This window comes from Colias eurytheme, chromosome 1, assembly GCF_061535395.1.
Source record: "Colias eurytheme isolate Ceu_HAF_F1 chromosome 1, ilColEury1 Martin Lab GWU primary, whole genome shotgun sequence".
NCBI lineage: Eukaryota > Metazoa > Arthropoda > Insecta > Lepidoptera > Pieridae > Colias > Colias eurytheme.
This window is the reverse complement of record NC_142980.1, coordinates 9836984-9854785: the sequence shown is the minus strand read 5'-3', so window position 1 is coordinate 9854785 and position 17802 is coordinate 9836984. Positions and strand designations below refer to the sequence as shown.

General features: G+C 31.0%; 1 protein-coding gene across 1 annotated transcript in view; it reads right to left on the bottom strand.

Annotated features, from left to right (window-relative positions):
• The window catches only part of LOC149911189 (uncharacterized), a 173258-nt gene that overhangs the window by 119563 nt on the left and 35893 nt on the right, over positions 1 to 17802 (bottom strand). The window lies entirely within an intron of this gene.

Below are 17802 nucleotides of genomic sequence, written 5' to 3'. Positions count from 1 at the left end.
GAGAATAAGTATTGGCATAATTATTGGGTATATTTTTATATACCTACTTATATCAATATTCTAAACAATTTCTAATTATTGAAAATACATTGTTATAAAAATTTTCGTTTTTTTTTTCTAATATGAGTATGTATCACATTAAATTAATACCTAATTAAAAATTAACAAGTAAACTTTCACGGAATACCTATGACCTTCTTATGACACTTAAAACGGTGTCGGCTTTTAAAAAATATTATTAATTAATTATTATTAATGAAAGAAACTGAAAATTTTCCAATTTCGGTAGTTAACTTCGAAATTTTTGCTAGTCTATGAAAATATAATAAGAGCCTTCATATGACTTAGACTTTAGAGAATCTTCTGAGTCATACCTATGTAGTCCTAGTGCATCTTGATGAAAAAGGGTTCAATAAATTCGCAATTGCGCAGAACCTGCCTCTATGACTTGGACGTATACTCGTTAAAAAGTTTTTTTTTATACATGTTATGTTTTTTATTAATTTATGATATGAATGAAACTTATATATAAAATAACCTTTAAATACGTTAGACGACGACTAGGATTGCAGAAGTTCCTAGGAGTTTTTAGAAGTTAGGCTCCACCTATAAACCTTGAAATCAGAGCATGCGCATAACAATTCTACAACCTTCAGGAAAGTTTGAAAAAGTTTTATGAGGAGAAAAACGATTAATTGTATTAAAATTACAGAGATAACAATGTTATTCAAAGAATAATTGCCTATTATTATTTTTGCTGTGAAAATCTGTCCGTACCTCAATTTTTTACTACGTGAATACTACCTCTTAGTATCTATTTCAGAAAATGAAAATTTAATTCAAAAAAATATCCTTATAATTTTTATTTGAATATTGGGGACTGGGGTATAAATTATTTTTTGTAGCATTTAAAAGTAATCGAAAAAAAAACTCAAACACAAATATTTTTAACTTTTTATAACAATAATTATTATTATTCGTAAAAGATGTTCACTAACCTTTATCGTTGTCACGCTCAGTGCGTTGCCTGGTGGAGAATATTTAGAGTCAACAACTATGCTGTTTATAAGTTGATGTCTTTTATTGTATTTTTTGTTACACGTTACAATTAAATTTTATGTTTATGGTAAATGCAATAAAGTAAAATGAGCAAAAAAATTGTGTCAAGCCTCACAGAGGGCACGGTGCAACTACAACAATTAAAGATCCAATAGGAACTAAGATTGCAACAAAAAATTACTAGAACTACATATATTAATAGGAGATCTACTGAACCAGGCTCCTCCCATATCAAATGTGGAATCACATAATACTGAGCATGCGTACAAATATCCTTTCACTTTCAAAAGTATTATATACCATACCGTATTATATTGTATGATGTTACACGGCGTTCACATATTTTCACTCAGGCAGGAGGCTGGAAACACCTTTTAAATTCTTCGTACTCAACTACTCAAGAACAAACTTTGAAACAACCTGAGCATCCTTACTTTAATTAACATTAATAAAACTATGTATAAATTATTATTACATTATAAAAACATACAGAACCCATATAGACCAGGGTCGATAATTTTTGAAACAAAAAAAAATAGTAGTAGGATGGAACCCATTAGAAAAGGAGGGGAATGTGATAAAATTTAAAGGAAAAATAAATTACATACAATCCGAGTTCGGGAAGTGGGAGGGGGCTTCTAAGGCTAAAAAATGGTTTCTCTTGATTCCCGACAAAACTACAAGTCCTATAGAAAAAATTTCAATGGCAAAGTTGTAGGTAATAAAAAGTTCTACAACTTTTGTATTTGCAATTTTTTCACATACCTAACCTCAAAATTTAGGTGAAAAATTCAAAAAACCAAGTTTTTGGTTTTTTATACATAGGGTAGTTATATCTTTTTCAAAAAAAAAATTTTTCTACGATATTTGGTGAAAACTTACCTTATTATATCCCAAATACACTGTTATTTATTGGATTGAAAATATTTATTTTTTCGCCTTATTTTAACTTAATACCAAAAAAACAACCTAATTATCAATCGAAAATTCTGCCGTCAAAATATCAGCTTTTTTTCAAGAAGCTGTTTTTGTTCGTTGAAATATCTAGTTTTTGATAGTGTAAAATATAATATACATTACCATAATAAATTTACTCAGAAAATGCATACAAACAGTGTGATAATGAGCTTTTACTAAATCAGGCACACTTCTCGAACTCTCTATATTTTCTCTTGTATCGGCTTTTCGGTAACATTTCAAAAGAAAAAAAAATCATCTGATCAAAGTAACGATACCATAGCACAGAATACATAATGTAGTAGCTAAACGCTACAGAACGGACACTCTCCGCCCCCCGCCAAAATTTAACACTTACCTCAACCCGCACGATCAGTCTAAAAATGGTCCATATTTTTCTACAGGGACGATACGCAACGAAGATTGACAACATTAATAAAATTTACTTAAAGTAATTTTATTATGTTGGATTTGTGATTATCGTTTTTCGTAGCAAATGGTTAGATATTGTGCTGTTTACGGATGTATTTCATCAGAAAAACGCGAATTTTTTTTTACCCTAGTCAAAAATGTGCCAACCATAAAGCGTTAACACACACATTTGCAGTCTCTACATAAATTAAATAACACACGATGTTTTTTGTTTATAATTTTTCGGTTACATATACATTTCCTAGAAATTGTGTACAATGACGGATTTAATTTATTCCTATAACATATTACACTTGATAATAATTTCTGAGTGTTATGAGATCCTGGTGTATCCTGTTGATAAATGGTTCAATACATTCGCAATTGCGCAGAACCTAGGAGAGTGAGGCCATAAAATGGGCCTCAACAAAACTGTGTAACGTGACGTCATAAGATCAGATTGAGGCAACTTGCCTTGTTTATCTTATTTAAATGAAAAAAAGCACTGCATACATTTTAATATTGTATAAAATTATTTTATAAAGGAACTTAACAAGCTCAACTGTATTTTAGATTGATAATAAGTAAATTAAAAATGATTTTATTACAGTCATCTTAAAAGGCAAACATAATACCTAATGTAGTAGAATTATGTGATTTCGAGTGCGTATAGAGTTCTATAAATTCTTGATAGATGGCGTGGAATGTGTCCCTATTTTATTCGTTGGCCGTTGTACGTTATTAGATATTTATAAAATAGATAATATTAGTTATGGTACAGCCGGCTTCGCCCATGGTACCTACATGTTTAAACTATCCTATCTCTCAAGTTGGATCGAACTGCACATGGTGTGCTAATCCATACTAATATTATAAATGCGAAAGTAACTCTGTCTGTCTGTCTGTTACTCAATCACGCCTAAACTACTGAACCATGTTTCATAAAATTTGGTATGGAGATATTTTGATACCCGAGAAAGGACATAGGCTACTTTTTATCCCGGGAAAATGACGCAATCTCGGAAATCCCACGGGAACGGGAACTATGCGGGTTTTTCTTTGACTGCGCGGGCGAAGCCGCGGGTGGAAACCTAGTTTTATCATAATCGGTTAAGTGGTTTAGGAGGCCATTGAGGACAAACATTGTGACACGAGATTTATATATATTAACATATTTCGCTAGATAGATATACCGCGGATAACATTGTATTAACCGTATCACGTATGTACATTGAAACGTTATTTACTTAATGAAACATAACTTATTTGCAGTGTGAACCTAACATAATAATAATTACTACTTACAGTAGGTACTTATGCTGCAATAGACCTAGGTATTTAGCTCTTGTGTTGGTAATGACCGCCTTACTATACAATATAATACTAATATTTGATTATTTTGTTGCCACTAAAAAAATATTAAGTTCTGTATAGGTACTGTATGGTTCCCCATATTTTTACTGATATTGACCGTGCACATAAAACACTTAAATAATAAGCATGTGTTATAATAATAATTATATGGAGAAATGTATTGAATTATATTATATATACATACTTATTTATATCATACACGACTGAGATTTACGATACAAAATTACTCGACTGTCAGAAGCAAATAGGAGTTACCCAAAACCACAGTTGACAGATATATACTACGTACATACAGTTAGGAAACTAAGCCCCCCCCATAAAATTATGACGTATAGCTATAGGGCTGTTACTTTTTGATATTTAACCGACTTGAAAAATAAAGGAGAAGGTTATCAATTCGGCCTGTATATTTCTGTTTGCTTTTTTTCACAGTTGATTTTGTCGTAATTTGGAGATTAAAACCCGTTAAAATACAAAAATGGTGTAGCCTAAATATGAATTTACAAGAAGAAACAATCCGCTTGTAAAAGTAAATACGTTTTTATCAGTGCTATATTTCGAAATCTAGTTTTGTTATGGACGCCGAAGGCTATTTAATGTACCTAAATTATTTATAATGCTTGATATTTGTATTATACATATATTCAATAATTATTTTAAACCAGAATTTACAATACTTGTATGTAGGTATACCTACTAAATTATTTTTAAAACGATAAATTAAATTAAATTAAAAAACACAAAATATGCAAAAATAAATTAAAATTATTATTATACGAGCATAGAACCTCTACCTTTTTGTTTTAGGAAGAAAAAGAAAATAGTTTGACAGGCTTAGTGCTTGACAAAGTGGAGACGCCACGTATCGATAAAAATACAATAATTATAATATCTATCTTTTTCTTCCCTAATATTTACGTAATTATGCACATAAATTTAAACAAGATTTTTTTAAGGTTTCCTTTTTTTATATTTTCGTGCTCTTCTAGATTGCGTAAAAAATAGATGCGATCTTTAAACAGACTGGACTCCTAATAGGTACTATTTGTAGCTATCATTTTGATAGAAAATATGTCAACATAATATAAAACTCATACTGCCATATCTATAGAAATTAAAAAATAGTCTCTTTTTAACTTGTAGTCAGACATGGTATTTACAAATATATTTATTGAAAGGGCTACAAACTGAAACAATCGATATTTATTTAATGTGAATTGACATCACTTTAAACTTTTTTCCATACTATATTCAAAATCTGTGGATGTGTCACCCGCTACTATCGATCCCCCTCAATACCCTTGTAAACACGCTTGATGGGGGGGGAGCCATTTCGAACATTTTGTATGAAGTTTCCTTACTGTATGTATCTGTATATTGTGCCAAAACTTAGCTCCTCCCACATTTGATAACCGTATGATCTGAGCATGCGCGTATTCTGCAACTTTCAGTATTATCTGAATAACTTTGTACATGAATTAGAATATAGCTGTTTACACAGTTAATAAAATATCTATACTGAATGTTGCTAACATTCAGTATACTTAGTTGTAGTTAAATTGTAATGTTTGGTAGTTTTAAAATTACAGAACATAATGCGACTCAGTGGCGCACAATGCCGAATTATTATGCTGATGCTTAATTGGAACGTGAATTGGTTTTCAAATGCACCAGCAGGTTGCGCTAAGTTCAGTGTTGACTGTTGAAAAAATAAATTCATTTAGCAATAACCTAATTAATTTGTAAATAAAGTGGTATTCACATTTTAAATGTGAAATATAAAAAAAAGTCAATGTTTGTACCTTCATCCATACTTAAGTATATTTATTTTTTAACACAATTTGAATTAACTTTGATGATTTCGAAAAAACTACAATGAAACGAAAGCTTTAAAATTTTTTCCAACAGATAATAATATTACTAACGAAAACAAAACATTTCGATCAATGCTTCGAAAATAATTGAAGTTTTAACAGGAGCAAAACTTACGATACAACTACTAGGCTCACATAAATTGAAAAACAGTTCTACTGAATTCAACTCCGCCCACAATGCGCGCGCACTATAATAATTATACCTACAGATTTTGTTAAACTTTCAGAAAACTTTCAAGCAAAAGTTTTTTCCATTTCCCAACCATTCTATTTAGATATTTTTTATCGACTTTATTTAATTTGACCATTAAAAATTACGTGTACGAATACATACTTCCTTTCTGTAATTTGGCCAATTCTTGAGAAAGGTTTTTAACAAAATTAAAAACAGTTTGATTTTAAATAGCGATTTTTGATAAATATATTCGAAAATTGCCACTGAATGTTGGAATAAAAAATATCTACATACTAAAAATAAATCGCCAAATGTGTTGCTAAGCGCAAAAAGTTGAGAACGTCTGAACCGATTTCACTAAATCTTTTATTCATCATTCACACTAAATATTTTATATATTCCTTGAAGTAAACATGACTTCCTCTTAGGTATTTGTATCTGCTCTTTCTTTCTTAACTTTCTTTCTATTTTATGATTCTTGTGTACTGTGTACATTCGGTAGCGGTAGGTCTGAGTTCTAATAGCATAAACTATTATTTTATACCCTTCATTGACATTACAAAACAACTTGTGCCGTCCCAGTTAACAGTTTTGATAATTGTCGCGTCATTCTTTAAATGAACCTTTTGATAAATTTTAATAAATAACGTCTTAAACTTTCAAATTATTATTTACTTTCATTTCCAAAAATACTAGGAATTTTTCAGCTTCTAAATTGCTTCTGAGTTTTGCATCGGAGAGAATGCAGAAGTGCAAAGTATCGAAATAGTTCATCGTCCAAGTCGTCGTCGTCGTCGCTTCAGCCGTGGGACGTCCACTGCCAAAGGCCTTCCTCAAGGATTTCCAGTACGAATTACATTTCCTTTAAATTCTACAATCCTGGTGTGTCCGAATGAAAAAGGGTTCAATAAATTCGCAATTGCGCAGTAGGTACTTGCTTTATGACGTATGCCACCAGATCAATAAGTGAGTTGTTAACCTTTACAAGTGTGCGTTATGCATAGTTTACATGCAAACACACCCACCTACTTACTGTGCTGTATCTAAATGCAATATTGAGCTATATATGGCCATAATTCTACAAATAAAGACGTAATATATTTATAACGTATTGAAAAATAAGTACCTATACATTTTATCTCAGGAAAATTACGTAAAATTTAATAATTTACGTAGTTTTCTTTGTTGTAAAATTTTCTACATATAATTATGTACGTTTAATGACTTTTTGTCATACATTTTATGTAAAAGTGTACATATTATAAATTAAGTTTACACTTTTCCTTCCAAATATTATATGATTACAAAAATAATTATAAACGGGAAAGTCTCTGTCTTTACTTCCACGCTCAACATAAAATTAATAAAATGGAAATATTTTATTAAGTCATTCGGTAATTCTACCACCATCCTATAAAGAGGATTCCATTCATAGCTTTAAAAAATAAATTTGATGAAATTTCTTGCATACCTACTTTAATGTGTACATTTTTGTTAATACCCTTTACGATTTTTTTTATCAACGCATTCGCATGGTAGATATAACTACTTTATTATATCTAAGTATAATATTATAAATGAGATTTACGACTCTTTGTTACAAAAGTATCAGAAGCAAATAGGAGGTTTTCATAACTTAACTCCTCCCATGTTAAATGCACACAATTCAGGCATGCGCACAGGTTTTGAACAATTTTAATACATATATCTAACAGTGCGATGAAATAACTTTTGCAATTGTATTTGTTCGCCATCAGCAGTAATTTAAAATTGTTTAAACAAGAAATTCTTTGTTTTACACTTAAGAAAATTTGATTAAACTAGGCTACTAAAGCTAGGTACTTACAATTTTCTAACGTCTCTAATGTCTCGTAAAATGCAATTCGATTTTGCCTTTACACATCCTTACTGAGATATTAATAATATATTAATATTTTAATGACTGTAAAAAAAATTAAGCAAGTTAAAATAGTTTCATTCGTTTTCTTATCTCGTGTTAATACCGACGTATTATTAAAATATAGCACTGAATAAATATATTATATTCATAGCTAATGCCTCTCAGAGAACCCGCTGCCACTACCATAATTCAAACTCTATCAGGAGTTATATTTACGACACAAACTTACTAGACTCGCATAAACACTTAAGAGCTCTTCAGAACTAGGCTCCGCCCATCAGTTGTAGAGTCGTGTAGTAGGCAGTAGCTGAGCATGCGTACAAAGACCCTCTAACATGTGAATAACTTTCCTGATTTGTAAACATATCATTATAATATATTATATGATATTTGTATTTGTATCATCTAAATTAAACGTCCCCCGGGTGGCGGATGGGGGAGTGGTCGGTAGTACAGCCTAGCTATACTACCGGCTAAGGCCGATGGCCTCGCTGACCAAAGAAGGGTGTGGGACGTGGTCCTCCAGCATTTCGGGGGTTGTGCGGGGGGCTGACAACCCTCCCAAATAAAAAAAATCCATTGTTACGAAACCGACAGCAAAGAAAAAGATAAATAGACCTGGACTCAATTACGACAACCATTGGCGTGGAATAACGGATAGCCGATTTGCCTCATGGAATGTTAGAACCTGGTGCCATATACCAACTGACTACAGAACTTAAGCGATACGATATCAGGCTGAAATAATACATCTAGACCCAGTATTTCAAACCTCAGTCATTTCAAGCTTTAGCAGTTTATATTATCCTGGTATTCCAACGGTAGAAACTATGCAATTCGCAGATGCACCAACCGCAGGCATAAAAACTGAAATGGTGCTTTGATGTTTGAAATTTTTTTACTGATAAAGACGACCCAATTGTATTTTATTTGAAATGAATAGTGATTTAATTGATATAATACAAACTATGAAAAAATGAAACCTTTTACTTATTATTGACCTACATACTTATTATTGAAAAATTAATCGTACGCTTATAATAATAAATTGATCAAATTACCTCTAATTTCTATTTTTAATTATTTTATTTCCGCATTTAAGCATCTCAAGCAGTATTTGTTAATAACTTGTGTGCATATAAGTAATCATATTAAGTTTTACAATTATTTAATCCATAAACGGAATAAAGTTGTGAAGCATTTTGTTCATCATTCGATAATAGATTCGCTGCAGATGGTTTAACATTCACAGATACATCACTCTAGAAATATAGCTACAGAATTGTAGAAGCGATTGTATATTTAGAATATTTGTATAAAAATACACAATATTGAAAAGAAGAAAAAAAACGAATTTTGAAGAAATATGACTTAGAAATGAAATTTACATGACATTAAAATAAAATTAATCTACATATACACAAGTTAGTATATAATATAGCGAGCAGTTAGTATTATATAATTTAGTATTGTTTAGACACAGGCTCCTGAAAAACAGTTCTTACTATCTTAGGAGCCTGGGTCGCTCTTATTTGTAAAATGTTTTAAGTGGAATAAATGATTTATTTATTTATTTATTTATTTATTTATTGTGCCTCTCAGAGGCTGAGTATCAAACAGTAATGTTTAGGATTTAAAACTACACCGAGTCATCATAGTAATCATAATATAATGTAGTTTTTATCTTAATAATTTGTGAGTTTTAGAATTTACTACTCTTACGGCCTCACAAATAAACGTTGTAGCTAGGAAGGCCAATATAAATGGCATTATTTATGCTAAAGAAATATCTGTAACATTTGTCATTAGCTTATAATATCAAAATATTCCAATTATTGAACTTCTTGTGTAGATTTTTCCTGTCTTAAATTTCGAGAAATATTGTATTGTTATCGATGTGTTGTAATGAAATAAAGTAGGAAAGTTTGACTTACCTGTGAGGCAAATACTTAGTTGTAATGAAATTCTACTTAATTTATGGGGACGAAATAATATTAAGTATATCTATATTTTATATTCCTATGTCGTATATGTATATAAATTGTAATTTAAATATTTTTCATTGAAAGATGGCATAAAATTAATTCAGCGTATGTTTTTTAACTCGTATGGTTTTTGTGATGTAAAATATTTGTCCATCGAAAAATGTATCTATGTAAAAATGTATCATGCATATTATATATTGTAGAGGCCATTTCGATCAAACATTCTCAGATTTGTGCAGTCCTGGTACATCCTTTTCGAAAATCGTTCAATAAATTCGCAATTGCGCACAAAGCTCAGGAGGCCCGTCGTTAAAAGTGAAATGATTATCGATTTGTATGACGTATACATAGAATGACATACGACCTTACTATATTGAAGCAACGTGTATACTTTGTAAATGGGAGATTCTGTATTGCCGACAGTCCAGCGTGATATCAGCTGCTTGTTGTTAGTTGTAATACGAAATGCGCTTATGACTAAAATATAGGACACGCGACCGCATTAGATTTTTAATATTAATTATTATTGAACTAGATCTTGGTTGAGCTTGTATTTTTTATAAAGACATCCATCCAGACAAGGTCAAATTTCAACTAAACGAAACCATCTAATCATTCCTCTCTGAAGCTTATTCTTGCTATGCTACGGGGAGCTTCATGGTAGGAGAATAAAGCTTATTTCTATACAGATATTACAGATATTTCTACACGAAAAACAGATGATTGAATGTTTTTTTTTACCATGCAAGATACAAAACAATATATTCTCCTATACGCACTTATCTTTGATGTTGGCTGTGGACTTTGCGTGCGTATTATTACTACTAACTACGTTAACTATTAACACTACGTTTTGACAAAAAAAGAGCGTATATGTCGAACACATGTGTCAGAAGTGAAACTACTTTGGCAAAATTAAAAGATACCAAAATCGTCGCCTTATTCCATCACGTGACGTGACGATATTGCCATGACGCAAACTTGAAATTTTACTCTCCACGCGGCTTAAGAAGTTACACTTCAACATTGTTCCAATGTTTAAAAATTTATCAAAAATACAACAATACAGATTTTGATCACTACTAGTTATATCAATTATTTTACCTACTACATGTTTGTGTACGTTTGGAGGGGCCAAACGTACACAAACACTTTTCTGTTACTTTATTGTATTCTGACGTATTTTTTTTTTCATCTCGCTCCGCCCCGATTATATCTTATGTCCTTCTCCTGGTACTACCTCCCCAAAAATTTTCAGCCAAATCAGTTCAGTCGTTTTTGAGTTTTAAATAGTGTAACTAACACGACGTTCTTCCATATACATATACATACATAAGATGTACAACTTTAACGTATTTATACATTCCTAAATCATTCATGAGATAATCTTGAAAAAATAGAGAGTTTATTAAACTCAAATAAAGTTTAAAAATAAGTTCGCAATTTGTAATTACATATTAAGAACCAGCTAACATAGTAAGTTGCACTTCAGAGGACACGGGGTAGAAACTATGAAATCGTTTCAGACTAGACAATAGACATATCTATCGATACAAAATTCACGGTTCTGATTTACTAGGATCGCATACCCGAAGAAAAGATCTTCAACCAAAGTTACAATAAAGTATGAAAGTTATTAAACTCTCTCATAAATAATATGTATGTATTATGTATATAATATGTATGTGTATATAGGTATTAGGTATAAAACGTAAAGTACCTCCCCTCCATCTTTCATTAATTTTAGACAGATTAACACCTTCCAAAAATAAGCTTAAATGTGTTTCACTTTTAAGTGATAGATACAACGGTGACATTTTTGAAGGAAAAAGCTCGTGTACGTTATGCATTAAAATTAAACATGAGCCTAGAAAAACAAATAATAATAATTAAAAACATAAACCGTTGCATTTGTTTAAATTAAATAAAAAAAGTCTTGTATTACCTCTTCAATTCAATCTTTGTTACACTGAAAGTCAAGCTTTTTCTGTGAACTGCAACTACATACCTGTGGAATAAAAAAAAAACGTTTTTAAAATCTGTATACGTTTATAAATTGCAAAACTTATTATTTATTTATTTGGGTATAAGCCACATAAACAGTAAATACATAAAAATCTAGTAAACTTAAATCTAAAAATATTTTAATGTTAAGGATGTATCCACTAAGCAAATAATTAAGTACATACAAGTAAGGAGAATTCGTTTTTATATTAGAAATCTCAATTTTGATTTACTTATCAACGCTTATAATCTATAATCAATATATCTAATACGATAATCATTTTTAATCATCGAAGCAAAATTTTTTCCTCGCTGAGGACGCGGGGTAGAAAAGGCACTATACATATCTGCAAAAGCAAAATTTTCGATGCGTAAATACTAGAACTGCATAACCGAATAAGAGTTCATCAGTAGATAGCTCCACCTAGATTACAAACAGGATAATATTTATTCAGGGTATTTTTCGACTATAGTTGAGTACTGTCGAATTTTAAAAGATGACGCTTATCTTAAAAAATAAAGTACAAGTTTTTGAAGTAAAACTTTTTTAGGCGCGACTAGGGAGTAACTCAGATTTTTTTTCTGACGGAAGTAATGCTGTGTAGTTTCCGCCATTTAAAAATAATAATTCTGATTGGTTGTAAGTATATGTCATATACTACACGCTTCTTGACTTATACGCCAGCTAGTGGCAAATATCATAATCAATTAGGATTATTTATTTTCAAATTTTCAAACGGATCAATTGTGAATAGCAAAGTGAATGAAAAATTCAACAGTTTTAAAAACATTATTTTAAATTGCAAAATCTTTTGAAAATCTCTAAATATACTTGTTTATTTATTACTTTTAAAATAAGTAAATTAAAAATAAATTTTCTGACAATTGCGACATTTTATAATATTCAATAACAAGGTTATATTGACATGTGCGTTTTACTTCAATCGCGCGTAAAGGTTACACGCACACACTTTTTGTAAGTATGTATAATACTTCATTGGACAGATAAGTTTTATACAAGCATTGAAAAATCGGCCCTAATAGTTAATACATAGGTACCTAATTAACATTTTAAGCAACAATATTTGTTTTTTAGTAAATAGTATAAACTCATTAAAATAATACATACTTTGATTATTATTTAAACGAATTCATAAAAAAATCACCTGCTTTTCATTAAAATGTCCACACAGATAAAAATAAAAAAAATTCAGCATAGGTATTAAGCTTTTTACTTATTATTTTCAAAGCGATTTTATCCCGCTTGTTACTAACCATTAAATTACAAGTTTCAATAATTTAATAGTATGTAATTAATTAATATTAAACGTTTAAAGATAAAAAAATTGAATTTTAACTCCACTCTTTGCATCTTTTTTTTACTTTGATATGTTGACGATTAAACCCAAGCGGATAATATGTTGAATATTCTGTGAGCTTTTACATATTTGGCGAATGTATTAAAAATACAATTACTTATGATTACCTTCGTTGACTAAACGTACACGGTTAGATAAGCGTCTTCAAGAAAGCTTTAGCACTATTACAAAGCTTTTTGTCTGTACAGTTGTAGACTTGGTTCTCAGTTTGTTACTTTTAGGTGATCGAAACAACACGACGTTGACTTTTTTTGAGGGAAAACATAGCACGTCTAGGCAACAATTTAAACTTAACATCTTCAAGAGTGAATATTAAAACAAAATAACATATTTAAATGCAAACAAACGTAAGCAAATTTACGTCAAAACTCATGTGCCTCACTGAGGATACGGGGTAGAAACTAAGTTGTGTTATCAAACTAGACACATCTATGGATGCAAAATCTACGATACGAACATACTGGGATCGCATGACTACATAAGAGTTGAGAGTAAGAGAAGAGAGTCGGCTGAGCCGATTTTGAAAAATTCATTCTTTGTTGTATTTTTATTGTCAGGAGAAAAACTCAAGAAAGCGCTTCAGTACAAATACAGGACGACGCCTTAATAGGCGTCGTCTATATGACCCAACGGTCATATAGTTATCTATAAAGTATGATATTAACTTTTACTAACTCCATGTTATGTTTGATTTATTAATTATGATTTAATTTCCATACTTCATCTACAGTTTACAAAATCCTCTAAAAAACTACTACAATCAAATGACAAAAAAACTTGAACATCTAAAAAGTGGCGCGATAAAGTTATGAATAGACAAAACTTTCGATAAACATCACTAGCATTTCATAAACGACAAGAGGTGTAGTTTTATCAAAAACCCGCATGCGTACTGTCAAACGATACAGGGTTGCAATAAAATTTGCACTTCTTCTAGTAGTATAAATTAGTTGAGCTTCTACCAAACTCTTCTACTTCAAAGAAATAAAATTGTCTCCTCTGAGTAACGCATTCTAAACCATAAAAAATGTACTATAAATATAAACGGAATAGTAGTGCAAAAATCTTGATCGCTACTGTTATCTACTTACTGCACTGTTATCGCTAAATGTTCACTTCAGTACCTATTATGAATAGTAACGCTATAACAAATTTTTAATAATATAAAATTGATTCTTGATCCATATCTTGTTGTTTAAACAAGTTATTTCAATACAAGCTAGTAGCAGCCCTGATACGCCCATTTGGATACACTACGCATGCTCATTACATGAAGCAATAGATATATAATAGTATTTTAAACTGCAATTAATGAAACACTCTTAAAATTTATGCAGTTCTGGTATTTGGTGCATCGTATTGTATCTATGTTATAGAATAATAGTTATTGCGCTTCTTCCACGACTCTAGCACGTTTGTAACAACAATAACCTTTACTTATTAAAATAATATTATTTTTAAAAATTAAATATTACATCTCTCAGGAACTACAAATATAGCAAAGCTTACGATAATAAATTACTAAAATCGCATAAATTAACAAAAATTAATACATACTTAATAAACAAAGCTCTACCTAGATTACAAACAAAATTACTGTGCCTCAACTAATAAACGTTAAGTTACACTTGAGCTATGGGGTATAAAAATCTGACACTTTAAAAAAATTGTCATCGAAGTACATGGTTTTATGTTCCCTGATCCCAGAGCCGTAAGACACAACATATTTTCTAAAGCATATAAATTTTGGTTCACAGTAGTGTCTAGTGTGCTTTTTAATATCTGAATGTTTGTGGAGCTCTGACTGATTAAATGTAACATTGTAATAGTTATCTTAATAACATATCAAAAAATGAGATATTAAAAAATAAATTAAGTTCATTTATTGGAGCTTTAAAGCGTCTGTTAAAAGTTTTGGTTCAGGTGGCGTAGGTGTCACTGGTAGAGCTCCACAAACATTAAGATATTAAAAAGTACAATAGAGTATAGACACTACTGTGAATCGAAACTTATATGCTTTAGAAAATAAGTTGTGCCTTACGGCTCTGGGATCTTACTCTACTATCATTATAATATGGTTGCAGTCAACATAGTTAAAATGTGCCATACCGAATTCGGTATGCACATCAATAGGTATAGTCCGTGTCTTGGTACCTAGTTTTTAATTTTAGGTAGTACAAGTAACCGCGTCCTAAGTAACCAAGTAATGTCTCGAATGGGAAAAACTTTAGGAACAAAATATTTTTCGTTAAGAAATGTTCGTTAGTTGCACAGAAAGAAGTGTTCCTCACAAGTGCAAGGGTAGACATTTTTAAAAACTCCTGTTCCACCTGCCTGTTACTTTTTAAACGTTGTCGAAGTTGAAGACCTAGAATATGACGATTAGCCTTAGAGAGGACCCGGCCGTCTTCGATGGCCGTGTGAGAGGATCCCGACATTGATGTATAGTCTCGACCAAGGTTAAATTTCAAATCCCAGGCATTAGAGACGATTTCCCCTGCTTTAATGAATTTTTCCTCTTAATCCCTTTATGTTCCTGTGGGAATTAACCGTATAAAAACTAGCTTGAGTTTTTGCTTTTTCTATCACTTATATGACAGTGAAAATCCCATCAAATTTAAAAACGCAAAGACAAAACAACACTAATATTATTATTATTTATTAGTATAGATTATAAACTTGCTGCTCGCCTCTGTTGGTTCTTTTTAACTAATATTATAAATGTGAAAGTATCTCTGTCTGCAAGTAAAGCCGGCTACTCATGTACCTGCAGCAGTAGCAATATTGGAATTGCACCCTTAATTGGCTCCTTAATTGTGATGTGTATAGGCAAGCAGGGACAATTTAGAGAAAAGCTGAAATTGCTCTGATGGCCGTGCAACCGAGATTGTTCCAATATTGCCCCTGCGGCAGGTACGTGAGTAGCCGGCTTAAACGATATAGATGAGATTTGGTACAGAGATACTTTGAGACACGAAAAAGGATGCCGCCCTTTGCTGTTTCTGTAGTATTGTCTTTGTTATATGTATTTATGTATTTTCAATGCAATAAAGTATAATAATAAATAAATAAATAAAGGATAGCGTTTTCCCGGAAATCCCACGAGAACGGATACTGTACGGGTTTTCCTTTAGTACGTAGGCGAAATCGAGCGGGCGGAAAGCTGTGAAGTGAAAACTGAAGTGAACAATAATAATAAGTTTTGCAGTGAGGTAGAACGATGTATATTTTGTAACAGAGCAGAAATTACACTGAAGCAATCGCAAAAGATGCAACAATTGGATGAAGCCAACTTGTAGCCATGTTCAGGTGCATGCAAATAGATAACGTTCTACATTTTAAGAAACACTACAAAGTCCTGATTAAAATTGTATTGCTTTTTCAGTAACATTCATTAAAATAAAGAAATAGTTTATTTTGCCACATTGCATTTGCAAACATTAACTTTAGATATTTTTGTAAAGTTAATGTTTTTGGAAATTTAAAGATTTATTTATTATTTATTAATAGTGTGAGTGAGATGTCCAAAAATGTTAATTTTTTCCAAGTTCAGGTAGTTTTTGTGCCATGATACCTTTATGTTAGTTTAGTTTGTTAGTTCTTCTGTATTGAGTGAATAAAGATAATAATTATTCATTATAAATACTGTGTGATTTTATTTATCAGTAACCAAAACGATAAAGTTTTTAATGGACAATACCCTTGCTACTTGTATTGAGTGAAGTAGGGCGCGCCTGCATTAGGGTTAATTTCCTAAGTTGATACAATTGAGTTTCTTATTGCACGCCTCATAAGCGAAGCGTTGAGGTGGTACTGTCACTTCGCGCAAAACATCTGATTTTTCAAACTTAAAATGTCTTTATGTATCATACATTGCACTTGTAAGATAATACATACACACATATAATAATAAAAAACACTATTTTTAACATTCATGATATTTTTGATGTCATTTTTGTTATTTAAACTAGTTAAAATACAGTTTAAAAAAGTTCTGTCTTGGACGTCCGTGTGTCTGTATGTGCGGAGGATTTTCTTGTTAACACGATAGCGACCGAAATACTTTACTAATCGAGTCTTTTTTTTTCTCTTACGCTTGAGTATGCTCAGGAATAGAACCCTTTCATTTTTCAGGGTCTGATTCGATGTGGTTTAATTGTTATTAAATAAACAAAAATAAAAATTAATAAATAATTATTAAAAAAAAATTATGAGGCGTGCACTTTTGGATTTTCCAAACTATGCTGATGCTGGGAAATTTCCGAAAATTTTGAACACAACTACAGAGGATCGTTTTAAAGTAAGTAACGTGAAGGTATTGTATGAATATATACAAATAATAAATTCATTCATACTTTTTGGTCAATCACAAGTAAGACATTTGATTTCACTACATATGTATAATATTATTGGAATCAGCCCGATGCACCCTGCTTATGTTTTAATTAAATCATTCCTTTTAATCTTGGTTACAATGACTACGTTAATATTCCTAATTAAAAAATATATACTGCTCCATTTTGTATCTGTATTTTATACTAGCGGTCTGCCCCGGCTTCGCCCGTGGTACATATTTCGCAATAAAAGGTAGCCTATGTTCTTTCTCAGGGTCTAAAGATTGCCTGTGCCAAATTTCATCAAAATCTGTCCAGTAGTTTATGCGTGAAAACCATACATACATACA